Source organism: Dysidea avara, chromosome 1 (assembly GCF_963678975.1).
Source record: "Dysidea avara chromosome 1, odDysAvar1.4, whole genome shotgun sequence".
Classification (NCBI taxonomy): domain Eukaryota; kingdom Metazoa; phylum Porifera; class Demospongiae; order Dictyoceratida; family Dysideidae; genus Dysidea; species Dysidea avara.
Genome location: NC_089272.1, coordinates 62,041,856 through 62,066,900, shown reverse-complemented (window position 1 = coordinate 62,066,900; position 25,045 = coordinate 62,041,856). Strand labels below are relative to the sequence as shown.

Sequence of the window (25,045 nt, the reverse complement as noted above, 5' to 3'; positions counted from 1 at the left end):
AATCTTTTGAAATCCGTGAAATCTTGAGAAATTTGTTAAAGATTTTGAAATCCGTACCCCTTTTTCGTGAGTTAGTGACCCCTCGAGCTATGCATCATGGGAAATCCTCGGGAAATTCCCCTATTCACCAAAGTTAATTGCATGCAGTATGTTGCGCCATCATATATATCAGTGTTGATATCTCAATTCCTTCACTATTTTTTTATCACTTGGATATCAGGATTACCAACTGACTGTCATTCACAATTATAGCCCATATATGGCCATTACTCACACATGATCACATGATCTTGGGCTCTTGACTGGTGTGATTGTTGATTTATGGGGAGTCGGCGTCTGCTCTGAAGTGTATCTGGGATCATTAATATTGTAAGTTAATATTTCACGCATTAATCGCTGCACACTGACTGCACACTGACTGCACACAATTCAATATGTCATGTACCGTGGCGTAGCTATCACGTTTCATGTACGCTAGAATCATTTCCAGATTAAACAAGGGGGATTAAACCACTCAGCCGTCAAAAAACTAACTACCCAGGCAGTACTATGGAGCGTTCCTAGGCTGCACATATCGCTCAGTCTGGGCAACTAGCACTATTGAACTCGCTACTGGGTTGCCAGCTGACCTTAACTGTAAACACCACCACATTATTTTGCCCGATTTTGTTTTATAGTTTTACCATTTCAGCACTGGAGGCAGAGCCTGTACGAGGTGTTGCCATGATCCAAGAACCTAAGTTTGTATTTAGCACTATGAAAATCATGATACAGTTCTCCGTCCTCACTGGTGTTGTAAAGCATGATAAATGCCACTAATACAGACAAATACCTAATTCAAGGGGCTGGCACTCCAATATATTCTGTACTCTGATCTTTGTCCTCGGTCAAAACGAAAGTCAAGCAAGAAATTTGCAGTAGGTCAAAAGACGAGCTTCGTTTGTAAAGTCTATATCACAATCGATACTTTTAAAGGTCAAGGCTTATTTTTCGACTTTGACCACTTTGACCAAGGACGAAGATCAGAGTACTGCCATCCCCTTTTAATGATTAAATCTGGGTATGGCAGTGGAAATATAATTATGCAAACGCTGATGAAATAACCAAATTGTGGCCTTAGCAAGAGACACCAACTGAAAAACCGAGCCACTCCTCAGCAACTGAATGGAGAATATGGTTCCAATGTGCATGTAGCCCAGCAGAGGACACTAACATAGCCTATAGTTAGTTTGTATTCACCTGAGCCCTATTGTCAAAAACACTAATATCAAAAAGGTGAACTAGTACAAGATGTAAACATGTTTGTGTGCTTGAATCATTCATACTAAATATAATGGAGATTTATGCTTATTCTTGCTAGTATCAAAATGCTTTTTAAACAAATACTTCTGGTGTTTAAAGTGCTTCAAAGTTCTATTACATAAATGTTTGGGCAACATACAAAAGTTGCATGTGTTAGCAAGAAACAAGGGCTCTTGGTCAGGTGAACCTGACTACTGTAGCATGTACAGGGATAATGGTAATGACCATCATAGTGCCTGTCTGCCGATGATCCACTTCAATTTTCTCATGAAAAACTAATCTTTGCTTTCTGACTTGGTGGTCCTCAGTGTTTAATAGGTAGCTAAAGGCCAGGGTAATTTTGAAAGAGCACGGAAACCGCAAGTAGTAATGACAGATAAGTGATATGATCAACAATTCATGCATCCATGCTTATTAGAGTGGTCACGTAAGATTGATATAATTACAGTGGAACCTGTCTAAAGCGGTCGGTCACCTTCGGGCCAGAAATATTTGGCCTTTATAGAGAGGTGGCTGCCTAACTCAATATCCTCCATAAAGCAGCCATAGGCCATAAACCGAGGTTTGGCCTTTATGCAAAGGTTCCAGGGACTTATAAACTCAGGGTTGGTCAAGTTACATAAAAATGCATTTAGCTACACTCCAGTACACCGCCTACTTACATAGCAGACAAATTAGCAGAAAAAAGCCTGAAGCTACTCTGAGTTTGGAGACAGCAATTGTGCTGATTTTGATTCCTAGCTACAAAGTCTGTGAAGTAAAAACAGGGACTTCCCCTTAAAGACAGTGAACTGTTAATGTTAAGTACACAAATCCAGGAATCAAGATCGATAGGTGAGCTTTAATTAGAATCACATGAAAAAGCAAAGCCATGGAGTGGCCACAAACTTTTCTATACTGTGAGTTTATAACTTTTCTGTATTACAGAAGTATGAAATAGTGCAGCTAGTTTACTCATCGTAATGGCCATAGCTAGCTGCTTTATGAGAGGCCTTTTGTGTAGTGAAGTGCTGTTTGGGACTGCTAAAGCTGACTGTTATACGTCTTATAGAGGTGACCACTTAATGAAAACTATTTCGGTACAAACTGATTGGGAATTGGTCAGGACCGTAGTCACGTGGCTGTTATGTTGAGGTGACCGCCCAACTCAGGTGACCGTTAAGGGAGGTTCCACTGTATTAAATAACATATCAAGGATTTACCTTCAGTGGTCATGTTCTTTTGAATTCCACTAAAGCTATTGAAAAATATAATAGCTGATTGAGGGCAGAAACAATAATTTGATAATCAGCTTTGCTTGGCCTAAGGAGATTGAGGGAGCACCTTGTCTATAAAGTCTGTCAGCTACTTTACTTTCCGGTCTAGGTGTGTGATTTACACTCAAAATGAAGCATTCATCCACTCAAGAATAATTACAGTGTATTCAAGCATATCTGTGTATATATTTCCGTGTATTCTCTTCAGCACATTGATGGTCATAGCATAGAGAAATAGCTTAGTAAACCATAGGTCAAATTGTTCAACCATTACAGCATCCAACATCAGTATGGTAAATTGTGGGTTTGAATACCGCTGGTGTAAAACATTTCCATTTTACTAGGTACATAACATTATAGTTTGGGCATGGGCACCTCACCATTAAGTAGGACTCGTTAAACTCTATCCACATTAAACAAGGGGCTCATCTATTAAACATGTCCATCTTCCTGTGGTTTATTGTATGTGCTCTATAAGAGTCTGCACCTCTGTGCTAGTTCAATTACAAGTGTTCAGATAAGTGAATTTGTCTGGATCTATCCATTTACATAGAGTTCTTTTCAACTACTCTAATAGAACATATACTAAAATACTCTAATAGAAGTCATTTGTACGGTTTGGATAATCAAGAACTTACTGTATTTGGTCTACAGATAACCACAAAATTGTACGACATAATTATGTTACATGTATTGTTGATTTAGGTTATCATGAGCAGTTTACAGAAACGTGCTCTACATGCACAGCACAACAATATCCGTGCAAGTCTTAATCCTGACTCCATTATTCCATATCTTAACCAACAAGACTTGCTGACTAATGAGGAGTTTGAAAAACTGTGTGGTAGGGCACTTACTCGATCAGAAAAGATTGATTTGATTGTACAAGTTCTTCCATCTATAAGGGAAGAGATTGGTGGAACAAGTTTCTGTGTTGTCTTGAAGAGAGTGCCACTGAACCTGGTCTGCCTGCACACCAGGAGTTGGTAGTCTTGTTAGAAAATGAGTTAACTGAACAATATGAATTCCAAAAAGTAAGTATAGCTTGTTACCTTTTGAATTTAACCTCATCTCTTTCAATAGCAAATAGGTTGTTTACAAAGGATATGGCTTTTCATACAGCAGTCATTTTTTGTCTTCAAGAAAATTGTGAAGCTTGTATTTAAAATATCAGTGGTGATAGCTGTACTAGTGTTGTTGTACAATACCTCCTACAAAAATTTCATAGTGATCAGCCAACCAAAGGAAGATACAGGGACTGGAGGGATGCTAACTGGTGATAGGAGTTATCATGAAGTCCACTCACCAAGCACAAATGAAGCCAGGAAAACACAACTTGTACAGGATGAAATCTGTAGTTATTTCTGTACAATCAGAAATAGAGAACACACAGTTCAAACATGGCTAAACGAAACCAACTGCTTTGTTGTTCAGAATAATAGGACAATACCACATCGGCCACTTGCAAGTGCTCAATTACAGTATGTGGAAGAAGTCGGTGTGTCTCTGTGCAGAAATTGTTCTGGTTGCAACCTACGTGATGAAGCAAGTATTGTAATACACCTGTCCAGTTTAAACTGTAAAACAAACTGGCAAGACTGTAGAATCAAAGTAGCTAGTAGATCAGCTCGCAATATTGAGTTCAAAAGCTGTGATATTTAGATAATCTAGATGTGTGTGCAGTACAGATTATAAGGAACATACCAGCGTTGGAAGTGGGCCTGGTCATCCGGATTATCCGGGTCATTTGGGTCACATTTTGTCCGGGTCAAGTGGGTCTTATCCACCTCACTGAATATCTGGGATGAGCTCACGTGTGACTATAAGTTAACAAGGTCGATTGTACTGATGGAAATGCAGTTGTAAACACTCAAGAAACTCACGTGGAGCCACGCCCACCATTCAGGAATCGCTTTTCTGTCTGTGCGGGGTATGTAGAGCCACGCCCACTTATCAGAATTGTACCAGCTGTGCTCTGTGGGCATACATGCATCACCAGATCCGTATTGCTATTTGAAATGTAGGTAACTTACTACTGGAAATTCTGTAGCTGCATGTAAACTTACGTGGAGCCACCCCCACATAATAATACGTACATGAAGCCATACCCACTTAATACTCACTTCTTGCAGACAATTTTTTTATAGTGTAAAAACTATAGGGCTGACTCAGGGGCGGATCCAGGGGGGGGGGCCTTCATATTTAGGCTTTACTTGATCAATATGCTGAGTATTATAATGAAATTTTGTCTTAGCATAATTATATGACCACTAATAATACAAATACTCATAAAATTACCTTATAAACATCTTTCCAAGGTATTATCAGTGGATTTATGCTAAAGTTTATTCAACAAGGACCCGGATCAGCATTGGAGGTGTACAAGATCGAGATACTCTAATAGAGCAGTCAGCTAACTACTCTAATAGAACATTCACTGGAAACATGTAGTTGGTTCTGTTATGGAAGTTTTCCAAATCTGCCAGCACCTATACATACAATGAAGTGCATTGGTCTGTTTAAAGGGCTTCTTTCATCTACTAGTGTAGTTAATATGTATGGCAATACTTAATTCAAGTACACAATTTCCATTTTCAAAATTTTCCACTTTCAACATTCTTAATAATTCTAACATGCACCTATTCAGTATTGTGCAATTGTGAGAGGGTGCATCATGTACTTGGTTGTCTGTACCTACCAAACTTTTCCATTAGCAAAATGCTTCAGAGAGCCATACCTATAATCTAAAGGCAGTATATAAAATATCTACAGGGAGAAAATATTAGGAATTTTATGTGGAAATGTCTCCAAATTGCAGTATTTTAGCATCTATTTTTCAAAATTTTCCTGGGGGGGGGGGGGGGGGGGGGGGGGGGGGGGGCATGCCCCCAGACCCCCTAGTTCCAGCATGCTGGGAAGTGTGCTTTGCACACCTCTACCCAACCTTGAGTTAGCCCCCCCCCCCTTTACAAATCCTAGATCCGCCCCTGTGACTAGTGGAACTTCTGGACTTTTAATGTAGCTCTTGGGGAACGCCTCTATTTTAATTAAACCGGGTCCCATCCGGATTACTATTCGGGTCAGTGGGTCAAACGGGTCAACAGCACTGACCCACTTCCAATGCTGGAACATACCTCCTATAATGTTAATGATATCTTAGTGCTGTATAATAATGAGTGTTACCTTCCCACAAAGCAATATTGATTTGAAAAAAATCACAGTATTGGTTAGGCATAATCAAGTGTCTTCAGCCAACCTAGAATGCTTCAGTAAAATTCGTTCCAAAATCTATTTTGTAGAATTTTCTGACTGACTAGAATGCTAAAATTTAGAAACATTATTGCACCATTGGGAAGGTGCGCTTTGATTCATTCACTAAGTGTGTCAAATTTCAGCCCGATCCGAGTACGACTTCGTGTTTTAAGGCGGATTTTGCGAAGTGTGCGAAATGAACAAGATGAATTAAAACGAAATTTTGTTCGCTCGCATCACGGAAATGGCTGGAGCGATTTTCTTCAAATGTGGTATGTAGACTCCCCTAACTGGCCGGCACTTCTGTAGCAAATTTGGTTCCAATCGGATTAGGGATCACAGAGCTACATAGGTGTGAAAATTGCGTTTTCTTTCTTCCTGTTATATACTCACGGTGTGGCGCGCCGGCTTCTTGGGCCACACGACACACTACCGTGTGTCTTGATATATATACATATATATATACAGGTGGACATTTATTCCCTAATTCAGTCATGCGGGGTATATAGCTAGATTGAAGTAGGCTCCACTTGTATATCTACAAGTGTAAGTGACCTTTCTTGTTTCATTTCTTTTTGTCCTGTGATCCCATCCCTAATTGAGGTTAAAATTTCTAGTTTTTCCCTGTGATTAAAAAACTAGTGAAACAAGATAAATTTATGAATGGAGGTATTATACTGCAGTACAGTAGTACAGTTCCTAAAGTGATGGATGCCACTAGAAGTTTCAAATGAATAGCAAAAAATATGTGATAACATGTATTTTATTATTTTTTATTAAGGCTTTGCAGCACAAGTGTTGAAGGTTTGTAGCTTAAAGACACCTGTTCCTACAGCCTGTTTACATGAAGTATGTTGGAAAAGGTGGAGAAAGGGAGAAAAAATCCATGGCTGGATCTGGGCTTGCAGCTTTGTGTAAGCGTTCTGGCATTAACCGCAGGTTCAAGATTGCCCGGGTCCAGTTGTAGCTACATGTACAACAGAAGCAAAAGCTTCCAGGGACTAATCTGCACTACCACATAATTATGCACTGATAAAAATTTTATTTACAAAAGGTTAACAACAAGTACACAAAAAATTTGGAATTTTCAGCTAGAGTAGGGAACATAGCACATTGATAAAATGTACTAAAACAAGTTGGAGTAGTGTAATAATTATGGCACAGTAGGGATATAACACTTCTTACTGTGATTTAATATCATGGACTACTCCAGCTTGTTTCAGTACTTTTTATTGATGTACTATTGTCCCTACTCTAATTTTTTGTGTGCTTGTATAGTGGGTATCTATTTACTAGTATAAATATACCCACACCATTTTCTAAGTCAGTTAGAGACCGCCAACTCAGATCTTTGTGGCTTTAAAAATTAAACCTCGGCTTCACCTCGGGTTTTTAAAATCACAAAGATCCTCGTGGTAGGTCTCTAACTGTTACTTAGTATTATGAGTATTATGCAGTTGCTGCCAGTGGGAACATACGTATGTGATAATACCACTAGGCCTCTGGTTGTGTTAAGGTGTGTATGTAATACTTAACACTATTGTGTCATTGTATTGTTGTCTAGCAAATCATGAGCAGTTTATAGAAACATGCTCTACATGCACGGCACAACAATATCCGTGCAAGTCTTAATCTTGACTCCATTACTCCATATCTTAACCAACAAGACTTGCTGACTGATGATGAGTTTGAAAAATTGTGTGGTAGAGAACTAACTCGATCAGAAAGGATTGATCTGATTGTACAAGTTCTTCCATCTAAGGGAAGAGGAACAAATTTCTGTGTTGTCTTGAAGAAAGTGCTACTGAGCGTGGCCTGACTGCACATCTGGAGTTGGTAATCTTGTTAAAAAATGAGCAAACCCAACAATGTGAATATCAACAAGTAAGTTCAGGCTATATTAATTTTTGATTTTTGATTTTAGTCGTATATCTTTTTTCATAGCAATTAGGTTATAATGTACAAAGGATATGGCTTTCATACAGCAGTCATTTGATGTCATCAAGAAAGTTGTGAAGCTTGCATTTAAATTAGCGGTGGTGATAGCTGTACTAGTGTTGGTATACAACAGCTATTGCAAGAATTTGGTAGTGACCAGCCAACCAAGGAAAATACAGACGCTGGAGGAACACTAACTGGTAATAATAGTGATCATGAAGTCCATTCACCAAGCACAAATATAGCTAGAAGAGCATCGCAGGATGTCAGCTGTATATTAACAGTTGTTCAAAGACTTGAAGCAGAAGCTCCTGGATCAGGCAGAGTCAATATCGGTATCAGTAGCCTTTCAATAACTAAAAAATGGCTAAACAGAGATCACTGCAATTATTACTTTGCTGTTAAGAATAGGCCAATACATATTGGTAGTTCTAAGTTACAGGATATTTATAATGTTCTAAATGTCTTCCCTAACACGTACTATGACAAGTATTGTTCCATTCTGGAGTCAATTTTTGATGGCATTGATAAATATTATTTCAACCCATTAGGCATTGCAAACGATCTAATAATTGAGTTAGAGACTACCAATGAAAGCTTTATAGAAACAATGTGGCGAAGCTGCAGAATTGATAATACTTACTGACTTAAGGAAACTGTATATATAGTGACTTCACACACTGGATAATTTATAGATGTGTATACACAATATGCATTACAACAACAGTTTGTATATAATGATATATATTAAACATACTGCTCTTGATTCCTAAAATGAACAAGCATAGTTTTAAGTACTTTAGCATTCCAGTTCTATGGGCAACCTTGATCTACTGATTTGCTTTATTTTCATGCTAAAAATTTTTGTGTCAAAATATTTTCATATGATTTATGTGAATGGCCGCTCTATTAGATCGATCTTTTGTAAAAATAAAGTTTTGCATATGAAAGTTATTTTCCAATGAAAAAGCAAATTACGGTCGGTAGCTATTATTCTCTATCCTGGATAACAGGTACAATGTTCAGACTCAAAATATTGTCATGCATGGTACTTGCATTCCTAATATAACCCTGAGCTCCACCATCTGTATGAGTAGTCACTGATGTGTGAAGATTGAGCAACTGATATTATATTATCATACTCATGTCAACAAACAATAGGCAAAGTTTAATAAGGAAATAATAACCATTTCCCTAGCAACCTGTATAATTTAGGTGTCAATATCCATAGTAACCTCTCCAAGTTTTAAAAGGATAGGTCAAGAGATTATGGTATTTGGAAGTTTGTAGTTTTCTATACATTGTTTATTGGAGGGGCTACAGTTGCCTCTTCTGGGAAATCACATACATTATACATGGAGGTCATGCATATCTTATGACCTGTAATACACTATCTAATCAAAAACAGTCAAGCTGTAAGAAAAGGTGCGGCCCCCAAAAAGGCCATGATGAAAACAAGTGAAATCCAAGTTGGCGGCCACTGTGATGGTAGGTGATGATGGTAGTAAAAAATTAATAACAACAATTCAGGTGAATTTGGTGCCGCTTTTTTTTCACCATGGCCTTTTTGGGGGCCATTTACAGCTCGACTGTTTTTGATTAGACATCACTTCTTTTTGTATTTGTATACTCCAAAGCTGGCCTATGATTGGCTTTAGGGTTTTTTTAACCTATCTTTTTTCTTTACTACAGGAAGAAGAAAGGACTTATAGCAGATTTTTGATCCAACTTAAAGTTTCCACTTGTACACGCACACACGCACACATGCACACACACAAGCAAAGCACAGCAAAACCTATGGCAGCCATGCGAAACACAGAACCAGCATTAGGATGCTTGAGCCTTGTGAAGGTAAATCCTCCTGGGGCAGGGCTAGTAATCCACAGGAGGACTGTCCAGGCCTCACAGAGAGAAGTCGTGGAATCCAAAGTTCCAACACCACTAAATGAGACAAGGACAGTTGGAAATTTGCTTCCCCAGTAAACACCAGGTATCCATTACTGTGGCTGATTCCCCAGATGGCACAAGGCCACCAGGTCCCCAATACACAGGAGTATGTGAGTAAAGTTTCTTGCTCAAGGAAACAACAACAATCAAATTGGCATAACTGGGAATTGAACCTTGAACCTTTTGATTAGAAGGATGATGCTCTAGCTACTTAGCTATGCTGCCTCACACACACATGCACAAGCAAAGCAAAAGCAAAACCTACGGCAGTCATACGAAGCACAGCTATTGCCTCCCAGCTGGGACACCTGTATACCAGTCAGATGCTTGAACCTTATGCAGGCAAATCTTTGGGCTAGAACCCACAGGAAGTCTGTCCAGGTCTCATGGAGAGAGGTTGTGGATCCTAAAGTTCCACAATGACTCCAACAGTCCAACATCACTAAATAAGCACATTGATAAAATGTACTGAAACAAGTTGGAGTAGTGTAATAATTATGGCACAGTAGGGATATAACACTTCTTACTATGATTTAATATCATGGACTACTCCAGCTTGTTTCAGTACTTTTTATTGATGTACTATTGTCCCTACTCTAATTTTTTGTGTGCTTGTATAGTGGGTATCTATTTACTAGTATAAATATACCCACACCATTTTCTAAGTCAGTTAGAGACCGCCAACTCAGATCTTTGTGGCTTTAAAAATTAAACCTCGGCTTCACCTCGGGTTTTTAAAATCACAAAGATCCTCGTGGTAGGTCTCTAACTGTTACTTAGTATTATGAGTATTATGCAGTTGCTGCCAGTGGGAACATACGTATGTGATAATACCACTAGGCCTCTGGTTGTGTTAAGGTGTGTATGTAATACTTAACACTATTGTGTCATTGTATTGTTGTCTAGCAAATCATGAGCAGTTTATAGAAACATGCTCTACATGCACGGCACAACAATATCCGTGCAAGTCTTAATCTTGACTCCATTACTCCATATCTTAACCAACAAGACTTGCTGACTGATGATGAGTTTGAAAAATTGTGTGGTAGAGAACTAACTCGATCAGAAAGGATTGATCTGATTGTACAAGTTCTTCCATCTAAGGGAAGAGGAACAAATTTCTGTGTTGTCTTGAAGAAAGTGCTACTGAGCGTGGCCTGACTGCACATCTGGAGTTGGTAATCTTGTTAAAAAATGAGCAAACCCAACAATGTGAATATCAACAAGTAAGTTCAGGCTATATTAATTTTTGATTTTAGTCGTATATCTTTTTTCATAGCAATTAGGTTATAATGTACAAAGGATATGGCTTTTCATACAGCAGTCATTTGATGTCATCAAGAAAGTTGTGAAGCTTGCATTTAAATTAGCGGTGGTGATAGCTGTACTAGTGTTGGTATACAACAGCTATTGCAAGAATTTGGTAGTGACCAGCCAACCAAAGGAACATACAACCACTGGAGGAACACTAACTGGTAATAATAGTGATCATGAAGTCCATTCACCAAGCACAAATACAGCTAGAAGAGCATCGCAGGATGTCAGCTGTATATTAACAGTTGTTCAAAGACTTGAAGCAGAAGCTCCTGGATCAGGCAGAGTCAATATCGGTATCAGTAGCCTTTCAATAACTAAAAAATGGCTAAACAGAGATCACTGCAATTATTACTTTGCTGTTAAGAATAGGCCAATACAAATTGGTAATTCTAAGTTACAGGATATTTATAATGTTCTAAATGTCTTCCCTAACATGTACTATGACAAGTATTGTTCCATTCTGGAGTCAATTTTTGATGGCATTGATAAATATTATTTCAACCCATTTGGCATTGCAAATGATTTAATAATTGAGTTAGAGACTACCAGTGAAAGCTTTATAGAGACAATGTGGCGAAGCTGCAGAATTGATAATACCTACTGGCTTAAGGAAACTGTATATATAGTGACTTCACACACTGGATAATTTGTAAATGTGTACATGTATACAAAATATACATTACAACAACAGTTCGTATATAATGATATATATTAAACATACAGCTCTTGATTCCTAAAATGAACAAGCATAGTTTTAAGTACTTTAGCATTCCTGTTCAATGGGAAACCTTGACCTATACTGATTTGCTTTATTTTCATGCTAAAAAATTTCGTGATGAAAATTTTTGTATCAAAATATTTTTGTATGATTTATGTGAATGGCTGCTCTATTAGATTGATCTTTTATAAAAATAAAGTTTTGTATATGAAAATTATTATGCAATGAAAAAAAGCAAATTATGGTCAATAGCCATCCTGGATAATAGGTACAATTTTGACAAGTACTGTTCAGACCCAAAATATTGCCATGCATGGCACTCGTATTCCTAATTATAACCCTGAGCTCCACCATCTGTATGAGTAGTCACTGATGTGTGAAGATTGAGCAACTGATTTTATATAATCATACTCATGTCAACAAACAATAGATAAAGTTTAATAAGGAAATAATAACCGTTTCCCCTAGCAACCTGTATAATGTAGGTGCCAATATCTACAGTAACCTCTCCAAGTTTTAAAAGAATAGGTCAAAAGATTATAATTATTTTGAAGTTTGTAGTTTTCTATACATTGTTTATTGGAGGGGCTACAGTTGCCTCTTCTGGGAAATCACATACATTATACTTGGAGGTCATGCATATCTTATGACCTGTAATACATTATCTAATCAAAAACAGTCAAGCTGTTAAAAAAGGTGTGGCCCCCAAAAAGGCCATGGTGAAAAAGATGTGAAATCCAAGGTGGTGGCCAAGAAATGGCTGTGATGGTAGGTTAATGAAAAAAGGCCCCAGCTCGTTGAAAAGAATGTGAAGTCAAAGTTGGCAGCCACTGTGATGGTACGTGTAGGTTAATGGCAAAAAAATAATGACAACAATTGAGGTGAATATTTTGGTGCCGCTTTTTTTCACCATGGCCTTTTTGGGGGCCACACCTTTTTACAGCTTGACTGTTTTTCATTAAACATCATTTCTTTTTGTATATTCCAAAGCCGGCCTATGGTTGGCTTTAGGGCTTTTTAAATCTTTTTTTCTTTACTACAGGAAGAAGAAAAGACTTATAGCTGATTTTTGATCCAACTTAAAGTTTCCACTTGCACACACACACACACATACACACACACACACACAAGCAAAGCATAGCAAAGCCTATGGCAGCTGTAAACACAGAACCAGCTGCAGCGTTGGGAATGCCTGTGTACCACTCAGATGCTTAAGCCTTGTGCAGGTAAATCATCCTGGCACAGGGCTAGTAATCCACAGGAGGACTGTCCAGGCCTCACAGAGAGAGGTCATAGAATCCAAAGTTCCAACACAACTAAATGAGGCAAGGACAATTCGATATTTGCTTCCCTAGTAAACACCAGGTATCCATTACTGTGGCTGATTCCCCAGATGGCACAAGGCCACCAGGTCCCCAATACACAGGGGTATGTGAGTAAAGTTTCTTGCTCGAGGAAACAACAACAACAAACAAATTGGCATAACTGGGAATTGAACCTTGAACGTTTTGATTACAAGGCTGATGCTCTAGCTACTTACAGTACAGTACACCTAAAAGCGCCCCACAAACCCCAAAACACATATACAAGGCTGATGCTCTAGCTACTTACAGTACAGTACACCTAAAAGCGCCCCACAAACCCCAAAACACATATAAATATAATAAAGCAAACTTATTTCACTCATTATTCATTAATACAAAATTCTATTTTGATTTAGTTATTTCAAATATCCCGCGTCTTCACACACACACACACACACCAGGGCCCAAATGAACTTGGATTGTCAGGGTTCGAACATACATCAACTAAATTTCACAAATCTTTCGAACTTTTAAATGGAGCTGATTCCTGTTTATAAATTATAAATCACAGCATATTAAATGTTGAATGCATGTCTCACAAGTTTGCAACACACACATGCAGTTGTACTGACTCAACAGTTTTACTGAGAAAACTTGAAATTGAATACCACAAGTAAAAATGTTTGTGATTACTAGGTTTTAAATACATTTTATCACTGCTATACAGTTGAGACAAGTGATGGCACCACATAGAAACCTTAAAACCTCATAGAGGCATGGCCTGTGACCACCACTAAACCATCAACACATAACTTAATTAAATGCCTAATGCCATATGTCTGGCCTCCCCCACATCATTATGCAACAAAGCAAAATGGATAGCTTAACGGTATCACTATCTAATTAGTAACTATAGTTCGAACTGTTCAACCCACATTCGAACGTTCGTTCGTTTGAACGAACCTTCGAATTCATCAAAGTTCGTTTGGGCCCTAACACACACACACGCATACACACATGCACGTATGCACAAGCAAAGCAAAAGCAAAGCCCACGGCAGCTGTACGAAACACAGCCATTGCCTCCCAGCTGGGACACCCGCGTACCAGTCAGATGCTTGAACCCTGTGCAGGCAAATCCCCCTGGGGCAGGGCCAGAACCCACAGGAGGTCCGCCCAGGCCCCATGGGGAGAGGCCGTGGATCCCAAAGTTCCACAATGACCCCAACAACCCAACACCACCAAATAAGACAAGGACAGTTGGGAATTTGCTTCCTATGTAAACCATTGACGTTACAGCTGAGTGGGCCGCCCCCTCAGGTGACACCAAGCCACCAGATCCCCAGAGCAGACTGGAGCAATGAAAGTACATTTCTTACTCAAGGAAATGACAAAACCAAATTGACATAGCCAAGCATCAAACCTGGAATCTTTCGATTACCAGGCTGGTGTTCTAGCCACTTGCATTATGCTGCTACCTCGCGACACACACACACACACACATGCACACATATTCACAAAGCCATGCTATTATACATATGCATGTACTCATGTGTTTTATTCACACAGGTGGAACATTTTTGTCCACTATAATACAAAAAAAGTGAAGTGCCTGAGATTCTTCTCTGTGAGAATACATAATAGAGGTTTTCTTTTTGCTGGTAAATGCTTACGTAGCTATAACATATTTTTAAGGGCACAGTCATACAACAGGAAGCTTTAGAGAGTAGACCTTCAACCGTGACAACGAACATCAATCATGTTCGATGGTGACACAAGTGATACAGAACCTGCTAATATGACCACCCAACTGTGACAATCCCCAACAAAACTGTTATAAAAGGGATGCTACTATAACTAGCGATACTGCTACTACAGAAAACTCTTCAATCCGCGGCTACAAGAAAGTAACTTTGCTCATCAATTTCCTAGCTGACAAGAAAAGGTTTAGTGATGATCAAAAGCTACACAAGGAAATCAGTCAGCACTAAACAATTCTGACTACATTCAAGAATGGGTATGACTTTTAGATTATGTGGAACCAAAAGACCTTTAGACATTTGGTGTCCTACAGAAACTGCATGTTCAAACACACTTTCTGTAACAACTTTAGACAGGCTGTATAGGACCAAGAGTCCTACAGACCTTCAGCACTTGTGCTGTAAAGTTTAAATAAATAAATAAATAAATAATACACTGATGCATCTTATCGTATTGCTGCATTATAGTATATGGCATACATGCAGTTTCTGTAGGATAGGTGGAGAAAGGAGAAAAAAATCCATGACTGGACCTGGGCAGCCTCGAACCTGCAGCCATCCGATTAACGCTTGAACACTTACAGGAGTCTACCAGGTGGTCAGGATGTCTTCTCCTTGTTATTTTCAAGTATATGTATGATAGACTACAATCACATGTTGACATTATAATGTTCACTCAGAGCACAGGTGTGGACATTACTGGATTCATCTGATTCACCTGCATGCTCTATTATGTGTGACTGGTCTCAGCATTTCCTGTTCTAGCATTTTCAATGGATATAGTAGGACAAGCATCATGTTGTCTGTCATAGCTGTGGTAGTTTACCCATGTTGTAATATTTATAATTACCTACAAAACACGGATATTAAATTTAGTGAAAACCATACCAGTTAATAGTGCACTTATATGACTCAATATCCAAACATTGAACCTACCCAGGAGAGTTACAGTATATGGTTCCCTAACACTAGTTATTATACATCTATTGATATTTGAGCAGAAATTGCTCTAGTTAGTCAAAATATCACTGTATATTTGCTGCCAATAGAGAATGTGCTTCATATATTGTTGAATAATGATAGGCTTGTACACAGGGTAATTTTAAAGTATGCATATGCATGCATAGATTAACTGAGTTAAGACCACTGTATAAGGTCTCATGTAAACTCCATCAAAACAGATCTCATACAATACGACCAACACAGGCACACATTTTCAAATATTTATGCAGTACCAATCCAGTAAGTTCTAGTCCATGGGGCACACAGAGGCCTTATAACATGCATGCAATCTGGTTTTACATAAAGTAGAGAACCCAAGCACAGAATACAGAGAATAGTCTAAACTTAGTTCCTGGGTATGATTACGACAACTAGCTAATTGATCAATTGATTTGTATACAAGATTAGAAGGTTTGTTAAGTTTGTTGATGTTACAGTAACTGTTAAGAAATATGTGACCAAGGATTTATGAAAAGGGTTGGAATCTTCCATATACTTCCAATTAACCAAATTTAATGAGTCATAAATTCAGATTGGAAATGGCCATTGACTTGCATTTTGGTAAATAGTCAGCTCCAACATAATATTATACTGTAGCTTAGTGGATGTACTGTAGAACAATTCAGCTTTATATGATTTTTGAACACTGAGTTGTGATCATCCAAGTTCATAGATCTATATAGATGTGTGTGGAAGGCCCATCTGTTCGTATGTCATTATTACTACATGCATGTATCAGTGTGATATAATAAATAGGTTTATAAAGGGTTGCGGAAGAACTGTACTAACTCAAGCATTCCAGCCAGCAAACTAGTTAAATCTTAAAATTGAAAGATAGTGCTAGCTCTATCTTGTTGCAACTTAAAAGTAATTGGAAACTGACCCAAAGCAGTTTGCCCCTTATAAAAACTTGAATTCTATTATTTTTACTATTATTGATTTTCAAAATATTTTATAAATAGCCACCAAGGAGATGGAGACAGTAGCACAGAGACGTGCCATAAAAGCACAGCACTGGAATATTTACACAAGTCTTAACCTAGAAGAAATCCTTTGTTTTATGAATAAAAACTACATGCTTACAGATGATGAGTTATACAGGCTGCAAAATACAAATCATACACGAGGAGATCGGATTGACGTACTGATTCAAATTCTTCCTAACAAGGGAGGCAACTGGTGGAACAAGTTTCTGTGGTGCTTGACTGAGAGCTCTACACATTCTGGACTGTCAGCACATGAAGAATTGGCCAATCTGCTGGTGGAGGAGCTGCATAAACAGCAGACAATTGCAAGCAATGAGGTTAGCTAACTAATGTTGCATATATTCTCGTAGCCATGCTATAAATGATATATGCATACTCATGTGTTTGACTCATACAGGTGGAACAATTTCATCCACTGCGGTACAAAATTGTGAAGTGCCTGAGATTCTTCTCTGGGAGAATTCGCAGGAATGCATATAGAGCAACTATTCTGGTTTTATTTTTGCTGGTAATGTTTAGCTATAAAGGAACATATTCTAGGAGCACAGTCATAGTTAATTTACCACAGGAAACTGTAGTGAGTAGAACTTCAACTGTAACACCCAACATCATGTTTGATGGTGACAGAAATGCTACAGAACCTGCAAATATGACACCTCTAATAAAACCAACTGTGAGCATCCCCATCAGAGCTGTTCCTAATAAGCGGGATGCTGCTACAACAACTGCAAAAAACTCTTCAACCTACAAGAATTTAACTCTACTTACTAATTCTATAGCAGACAAGAAAAGGTTTAGCAATGATCATAAGCTACCACAAGGAAATCAGTCAGCGCTAAACATTATTGACTACATTAAAATATTATTTAATTTGAGTAACGTGCAACCTGACAAGGATTTTGACAGTGTACAAGTCATGCAAAAGCAACTAAATTTAACTCATTGCTTAGTTTATCAAATTGAGAATGAAAAAATGATGTACGCACTATTTGACTTGTGGAAAGTCTATCTAGCTTTACATAACATTTGGTTTCCTACTGCAGTTGAAAGGTTCCTCGCTACAGCAATTGAGGGAGTAACACATTGGAGCTTTCAGAATCTAACACTTCACAATCACATAAAAGAAGACTTAGTTAAAGTCACGACTGAATTACTAGCAATGAAAATAGTACTTGGAGTAACAAATGTTACTCTAATGAACATGATTCAGAAAGTCCTTAAAGTTACAGACAAAGTGTTACTTGACCAACTGTTGGCTGGTTTAAAGATTAAAAGTATTGTTGTAGGTATACAGGAAACTATTCAATCACAAAGACCAGCTTATCACGAAGGTGGTGATTTTCATGCCAGAAACATATATTACCCATCTCTTGAAAGATACTTGACTTCTGTTATCATCACCATGAATACTCGAGATATTTGCTATAAAGCCTTTGCCAGTCTTTGACCAGTCATCTATAGCTATGTACAATAGTATGTACATATTCATAGTTATAATTATACTGATACATAAAATTTAATAAATAGTAGCATCTAATTATCATGATCAGCTTTATACTTGCTAATGCTAGCTATACTTACTATGACATTATCTTGTGTGTTTGTTTATAACGGAGACAACGTTTATTATAGAGTAGCTACAGTAGCTACTGTATAGTGAACTTGATTACTCAACTTTATAGTGTTAAGTGCAGTATCTAGGCTAATCTAGCTAATACTGGCTGCATATATATCTCTAGCTTAGATCTACAAGAGATGCTATGATAAAGTCATTGTTCAAAGCTACCACCTGTAAGAATTATTCTATATAAGGAGAACAGAGAGTTTGTATATGATTTTTACATTTATTGCCATACTATGCAATTTACTTTACATAATTGTGACTGAATTTGACAAAACCAGCTAGCCGGCCAGGCTTCCACACATATCCAGTTTTATATGACTTTGAGAGATCATATAACCAGTGGAGGATACAGGGGGGATTGCAATGGTTTCAGCTGAAATCCCCTCTGAAAATAGTGCACCCCCTAATTTATTTTAAAGATAATGTATTAGACTTTTCTACTGGTGAAACTTCATACTCTTGCCTTTGAAATCACCATTACAGCATTCAACAGCAGGTAGTGACCTTTTTTTCTTTTCTTTTTGGTCTTCAACTTACAACTAGGCTGAAGTTAAAACTCCCACTAAAAATTTCTAGATCCACCACTGATAATTCACTGTACGAACATGCTATCAGCTTCACATTTTTTACCTGTGATTTGTCAATGTTATGGAAGAATTGTATGAAAATTTCAAATCAATAGAATGTTGGCGAGTCACGTTACAGTTGGTAAAAGTCAAGGAATTGGATGTGTCTGGAAGCCTGGTTTTGTCACAATTACCTATCCAAATCAAACTATTTACATATGTATGTATACGTAGATATTTTTACATCCATCATAATAATGGAGTTTGTGAGTATTCGCACAAATTGATTTCTAGCTATACTTATCTTTCACGGTAAGTCACCTGTAAAAGTCCACAAATAGCTACCTGAAATATTATCTACATACTATTGTCTACTCAGACTTGCTAACTTATGATGAACTTTGTGAACTGCACAGTTACGAGGTTGTACAGGTCTGGACTTGCAGTGACTAATTCCCCTTTGTTTTCAGCTCAAGTGTCTAGAGCCATGTGTGAATGCAGCAAATTCCACTCGCATTGAAGAGTTTGTATGTACTTGACACTAACATGGTTTCAGTGATTATGTTTCATAGTCCATTCAAACTTTGGCAATTGACTTGGGCAATGAGCATACGTAGGTAGGATGTAACAATAATTAGTTATAAAGTTCTTTATAGTTATGATACTAAAAAAGTTATGTGATCTTCTTCAGACGTTCTAGTTGGTAATGAAATTTCAATCACTGGGACTGTACTTTTACACAAAAATCTCAACAACATTGTGACCAGATTTGCGAAAGGTACCTTTCCACACATTTTGCATACCAGCAAACAAAATGATGTAATACTTGACTACTTGTACTGATTAACTTGCTCATAGCATTACACTGCAGCCAGATACTGTAGCTACACTCCTGGAAAATTTCAGGCAATTATATGTCATGATCAAAAAGTTATGAAACTTCAAAGTTCTAAAAATGGGTCAAATTGTGTGTGTGTGCGTGTGTGTGTGTGCGTGTGTGTGTGTGTGTGTGTGTGTGAAAAAGGTACCTTTCTGCAAATCCGGTCACATTTGATTATGTGTATATCATTATTCCAGACATCGTATAATGAATTCTGGTAATGCACATAAATACGTATGACGTACATTTTCAAATATGCATGTTTTCTCATAACTCATATCCGTACTGTATGTCATCACTAAATATACGGTGATATGCAAATTCAGTTAGTTATACCAGTAATATTTCACTTAATAGTATGCATGATGATTTCAACAGTTAGGTTTGCAATAGCCATCATGATCAGTATTCTAGTGAGCTATGTAGCTATAAAAAAGGATTTTATAGTGATAGAAATAAATTATATAGTTAGTGGAGGGCAGTTGTTCTCAGCAGGTTGTTACCTTTCTCTCTCTTTTTTTGTTTCTTTTGGTCTTCACCAAAACTCTAGCTATGCTCCTGATTAGACCAGTCACCAAAATTCTGGAGCTGCCTATGATGGCATATAAGAGTAACAGTATAGTACCCTTCAATAGCAGGAACACCTGTACAATAACCGTTGTCAGTGTCAAATCCATTTTTGCTATCTGCTGCCACATATAAAATTATGCAGCCAAACAGTGCACAATATTAACTTGTAAATTTTCATTTACTGCAAGTGTATTAAGATACTGTAGCTGAAGGCAGCACAGATGTCATTCGGCTTCCTGATGAATTATGCATGGCTATTGTAGCATAATTGCTCTTGATGTTACACAGTTGTTGCATTACAAAACCATACAATTAATATTTCCATTACTCTGCTGAGTAGACTAGTGATGGCACTTATACAATAATGATCAAGCAAGATATTAAGAAATGCCGGAACCAACTTGACGATTTGCAATTGGTATATTAGAAGATACCAAGGTTTTCAATTCAGACACACCAACAACACTCTGGTTACACTCAAAAACACTATGAATCTGAACAGCACACTCATTTAAAAAGCAATAATGATATAAACCTCAGTGGATGTACTATTGTTCCCAATAATAACATCACTGCCTACACAGGTGCTTCTCTAATACTGTGACTGCTTGAATAAGTACAGTTGATTGTTTTCTGGAAACCTCAGAAACCCCCTGGAACTGCCCTTGTGCCATTGTGCTAACTGGACAAAACGTTTTACCATTTGATATCTTGTGTTGAGTCTAAGGAGAACACATGAGTGCATTTAGTAGATGGCTATACATATAAAGCATACTCTTTCATGCCCTGCCCAGCTATATGCTTGTATACCTTATACCAATATGTCTACAAAAAGGGATTGTACAGCATGACTGCTGATGTATCAACTATCGTAATATAATAGTCTAGAGATGATATTTGAGTTTTAGGCTTAAAGAAGTTGACATGTAATAGACTGTCAAATGAAAGCATAAACAACTAATACTTGCCAAGTAGTATTATGTCACAAAACACTTAAATATTACACAATTATGTGCTCTTTATTTAAGCTTATTAACTGCTTGGTGCTCACGTTCTTGACATCTGTTCCCCTATCATCTAATTTAGCTTATTTCCAAGAAATAATGAAACTAATTGGGGCATCATACTAGGTATCCATGCAATGATACAATTAAACAGTGTAGCTGCCTCTTGCATCTATGACAGTTGAACCACCCTGAAATGCGGACACAGGGTATTTGTCCATGGTCCATTTGTATTAAATGCACATGCTATTAGGCCTCTGAGATCAGGACAATTTTCCCATAAAGGGAGTCCTAAGGTGTCCAAAATAGAGAGGTTTCACTGAATTACAGCATAGGCGGTGGAAAGGGGGGGGGGGGGGGCTAGGGGGCTTAGCCCCCCTCAGAATGATATCACACCGAAATTATCTTTCTTGGAGTGGGGCTGAAAACTGTGATAAAGATCGAGATACTCTAATAGAGCAGTCACTCTAATAAAGTATTCAGTGTGTAGCGAGCTATGTAAGGATTTTTATGTAGTTTATCAGCTAGAAATGGTAGCTGGTGAGGTGGAAAACTCTTGTCAGTTGGTTGCGACCTTCGTTTTTTTTTTTTTTTTGGTCTCACTTTACCAAACTATAGAAATAAGTCTGGGTCAGCCCAGCCCCTGAAATGGGCACAAATTATTTTAGGTATGTTATTCTCCTACAGTTGCATGCTTCTCCTCTTACATGAGAATTTTTGTGGATGATCTTGCAATTTAGCATGCAAGAGAGAACTTTCAATGATACATAAAAATGCTCTGTACACCATGCCCAGTCAATTTGTGACCAAATTTACAAGAAAGGTCTTCCACACAGACCAAATTTTACCACCTTCCAATGATTCATAACTTAAGAGAAAAAACGCCATTGTTTGAAATTTGGTCAGCTGTGAACCATAACATAATAGAGCAGGGGATGAAGATAAATTCACATTTGTACGTTACTTTGAAACAAAGTTATTTATGCAATTGCAACTGGATATGTGTGTGAAAGACACAAAACCATTTAGAACATCCATCGCATTACATTGCAAGTGTGATTTGCAGTCGTTGTTTGTTTGACATTTAAAAAAAATTGACTTAAAGTTTTCCTGCTACCATTTTATTTGCTCCACAAATGTTTCCTTTACTATTGGCATTATCCAACAGCACTGGTATTAATTGGAACAGCATGCTATATCATTATTATGTATGTGTATGGATGTGGTTAGTAACAGACGCAGTACAAACTTGGGTTTACAAATACTTCATATAATAGCAGTGAATGCTGACTCTGCTTTTTGTTTATACAGTATTTGCATATATATGTATTGCATATAGCTATGCAGTGTTCTATGAATCGCAGTGCTAGCAGATTGGGACAGCTAGTTGTTAACAGTCAAGCTGTGAGAAGGGTACAGTGGCACTGCAACTGTTACAGCATCATTCAGAATTATAAACCAAAAGTGAAATTGTTAATGAACACTGCATGCAATCTTAATCATCGCAGCAATTTCTTTAAGTTAGTTGCTGGTTTTGATTTAGCTTTAAAGTCTGTCACAGCTTGGCTAATCTGTCAGAGCTGGGCCATTTTGGTATGGATCCCAATGGCATCACTGCACTACGCTGCACTGCTTTTACATCACTGCATGGACATGAAGACAGGCTTTTAACCAAATGCAAGAGTTGAACTAATTAATTAAAACCAATTTTGATCAATCAATGGCTCCATCATTTTGTGTAGCCCGGCCAGCTACACAGTAAATATTAATGTTCCTATAAACTAATGAAAGGTGGCGTTTTAATGAGAACTTTGTTTGTATGGTTACAAGACCATGTAGCTAGTTATGCATCATGGGAAATTCTCGGGAAATTCCCCTATTCACCAAAGTCGCGCCATCATATGTTGATATCTCAATTCCTTCACTACTTTTTTATCACTTAGATATCAGGATTACCAACTGACTGTCATTCACAATTATAGCCATAGCCATATATGGCCATTACTCACACATGATCACATGATCTTGGGCTCTTGACTGGTGTGATTGTTGGCTTATGGGGAGTCGGCGTCTGCTCTGAAGTGTATCTGGGATCATTAATATTGTAAGTTAATATTTCACGCATTAATCGCTGCACACTGACTGCACGCAATTCAATATGTCATGTACCGTGGCGTAGCTATCACGTTTCACGTACGCTGGAATCATTTCCGGATTAAACAAGGGGGATTAAACTAGTCTCGCGTGGCCAGACCGCTTTTTCTTCGTCACGGCGCTTATCGATTAGAGATTATAAGCGCCTACTCCGAAATAGGGTCTGGTCCAGAATCAATACGTAAACTCGTTTTCACACCCCAAGCAAGAGCTCGGGGTGTTTAATCAACTTTCGTCATATAACGTATACTTCCTTTTAAATTTCAAGCCACGTACGCACTGGAAATTCTATGAACGATAGCCGGTAGAGTCGATGAGAAACACTGAGGCTGGTTTTCTAAGGCTAAAAAGAACACGGGTTGATTCCTTGCTCAGTTCGCCTTTAGCCTTTTCGTTTTCACAAGGAATCGATCCGTGACCTTTTTAACTGTAGAAAACCAGCCTCAGTGTTTCTCATCGACTCTACCGGCTATCGTTCATGGCATTTCCAGTGCGTACGTGGCTTGAAATTTAAAAGGAAGTATACGTTATATGACGAAAGTTGATTAAACACCCCGAGCTCTTGCTTGGAGTGTGAAAACGAGTTTACGTATTGATTCTGGACCAGACCCTATTTCGGAGTAGGCGCTTATAATCTCTAATCGATAAGCGCCGTGACGAAGAAAAAGCGGTCTGGCCACGCGAGACTAGGATGGAGAGAGAAAGAGAATAAACGTCTTAATGATTAAGACAAAATATACATTACAAGCATACAGGGGCCTAGACACAGGGGTACCATGTGCTGATGGATCAGTACAGGAGCCCTGGCAAGACTTACATTAACTAAAGGTAAATTAAATTACAATACACAAAAAAAACAAAAAAAAACTATATCTACATATATGTAATACTTAAAGTTTACCTAACCACTCAGCCGTCAAAAAACTAACTACCCAGGCAGTACTATGGAGCGTTCCTAGGCTGCACATATCGCTCAGTCTGGGCAACTAGCACTATTGAACTTGCTACTGGGTTCCCAGCTGACCTTAACTGTAAACACCACCACATTATTTTGCCCGATTTTGTTTTATAGCTTTACCATTTCAGCACTGGAGTTAGAGCCTGTACGAGGTGTTGCCATGATCCAAGAACCTAAGTTTGTATATAGCATTATGAAAATCATGATACAGTTCTCCGACCTCACTGGTGTTGTAAAGCATGATAAATGCCACTAATACAGACAAATACCTAATTCAAGGGGCTGGCACTCCAATATATTCTGTACTCTGATCTTTGTCCTCGGTCAAAATGAAAGTCAAGCAAGAAATTTGCAGTAGGTCAAAAGACGAGCTTTGTTTGTAAAGTCTATATCACAATCGATACTTTTAAAGGTCAAGGCTTATTTTTCGACTTTGACCACTTTGACCAAGGACGAAGATCGGAGTACTGCCACCCCCTTTTACTGATTAAATCTGGGTATGGCAGTG

General features: G+C 38.1%; 1 protein-coding gene and 1 long non-coding RNA gene across 2 annotated transcripts in view; both read left to right on the top strand.

The window, feature by feature from the left end:
- Positions 1-229: 229 nt before the first annotated feature.
- On the top strand, positions 230-4,142 carry LOC136251519 (uncharacterized). The gene is made up of 3 exons (XR_010699112.1): positions 230-369; positions 3,264-3,592; positions 3,642-4,142. It is a non-coding gene; the product is annotated as an uncharacterized lncRNA (long non-coding RNA).
- Positions 4,143-23,439: 19,297 nt separating this feature from the next.
- Positions 23,440-25,045, top strand: part of LOC136239685 (uncharacterized) — a 47,252-nt gene continuing 45,646 nt past the window's right edge. Inside the window, exon 1 of the mRNA XM_066030441.1 lies at positions 23,440-23,529. The gene's annotated coding sequence lies outside the window, so the exon portion shown is untranslated. The remainder of the gene's footprint in view (positions 23,530-25,045) is intronic.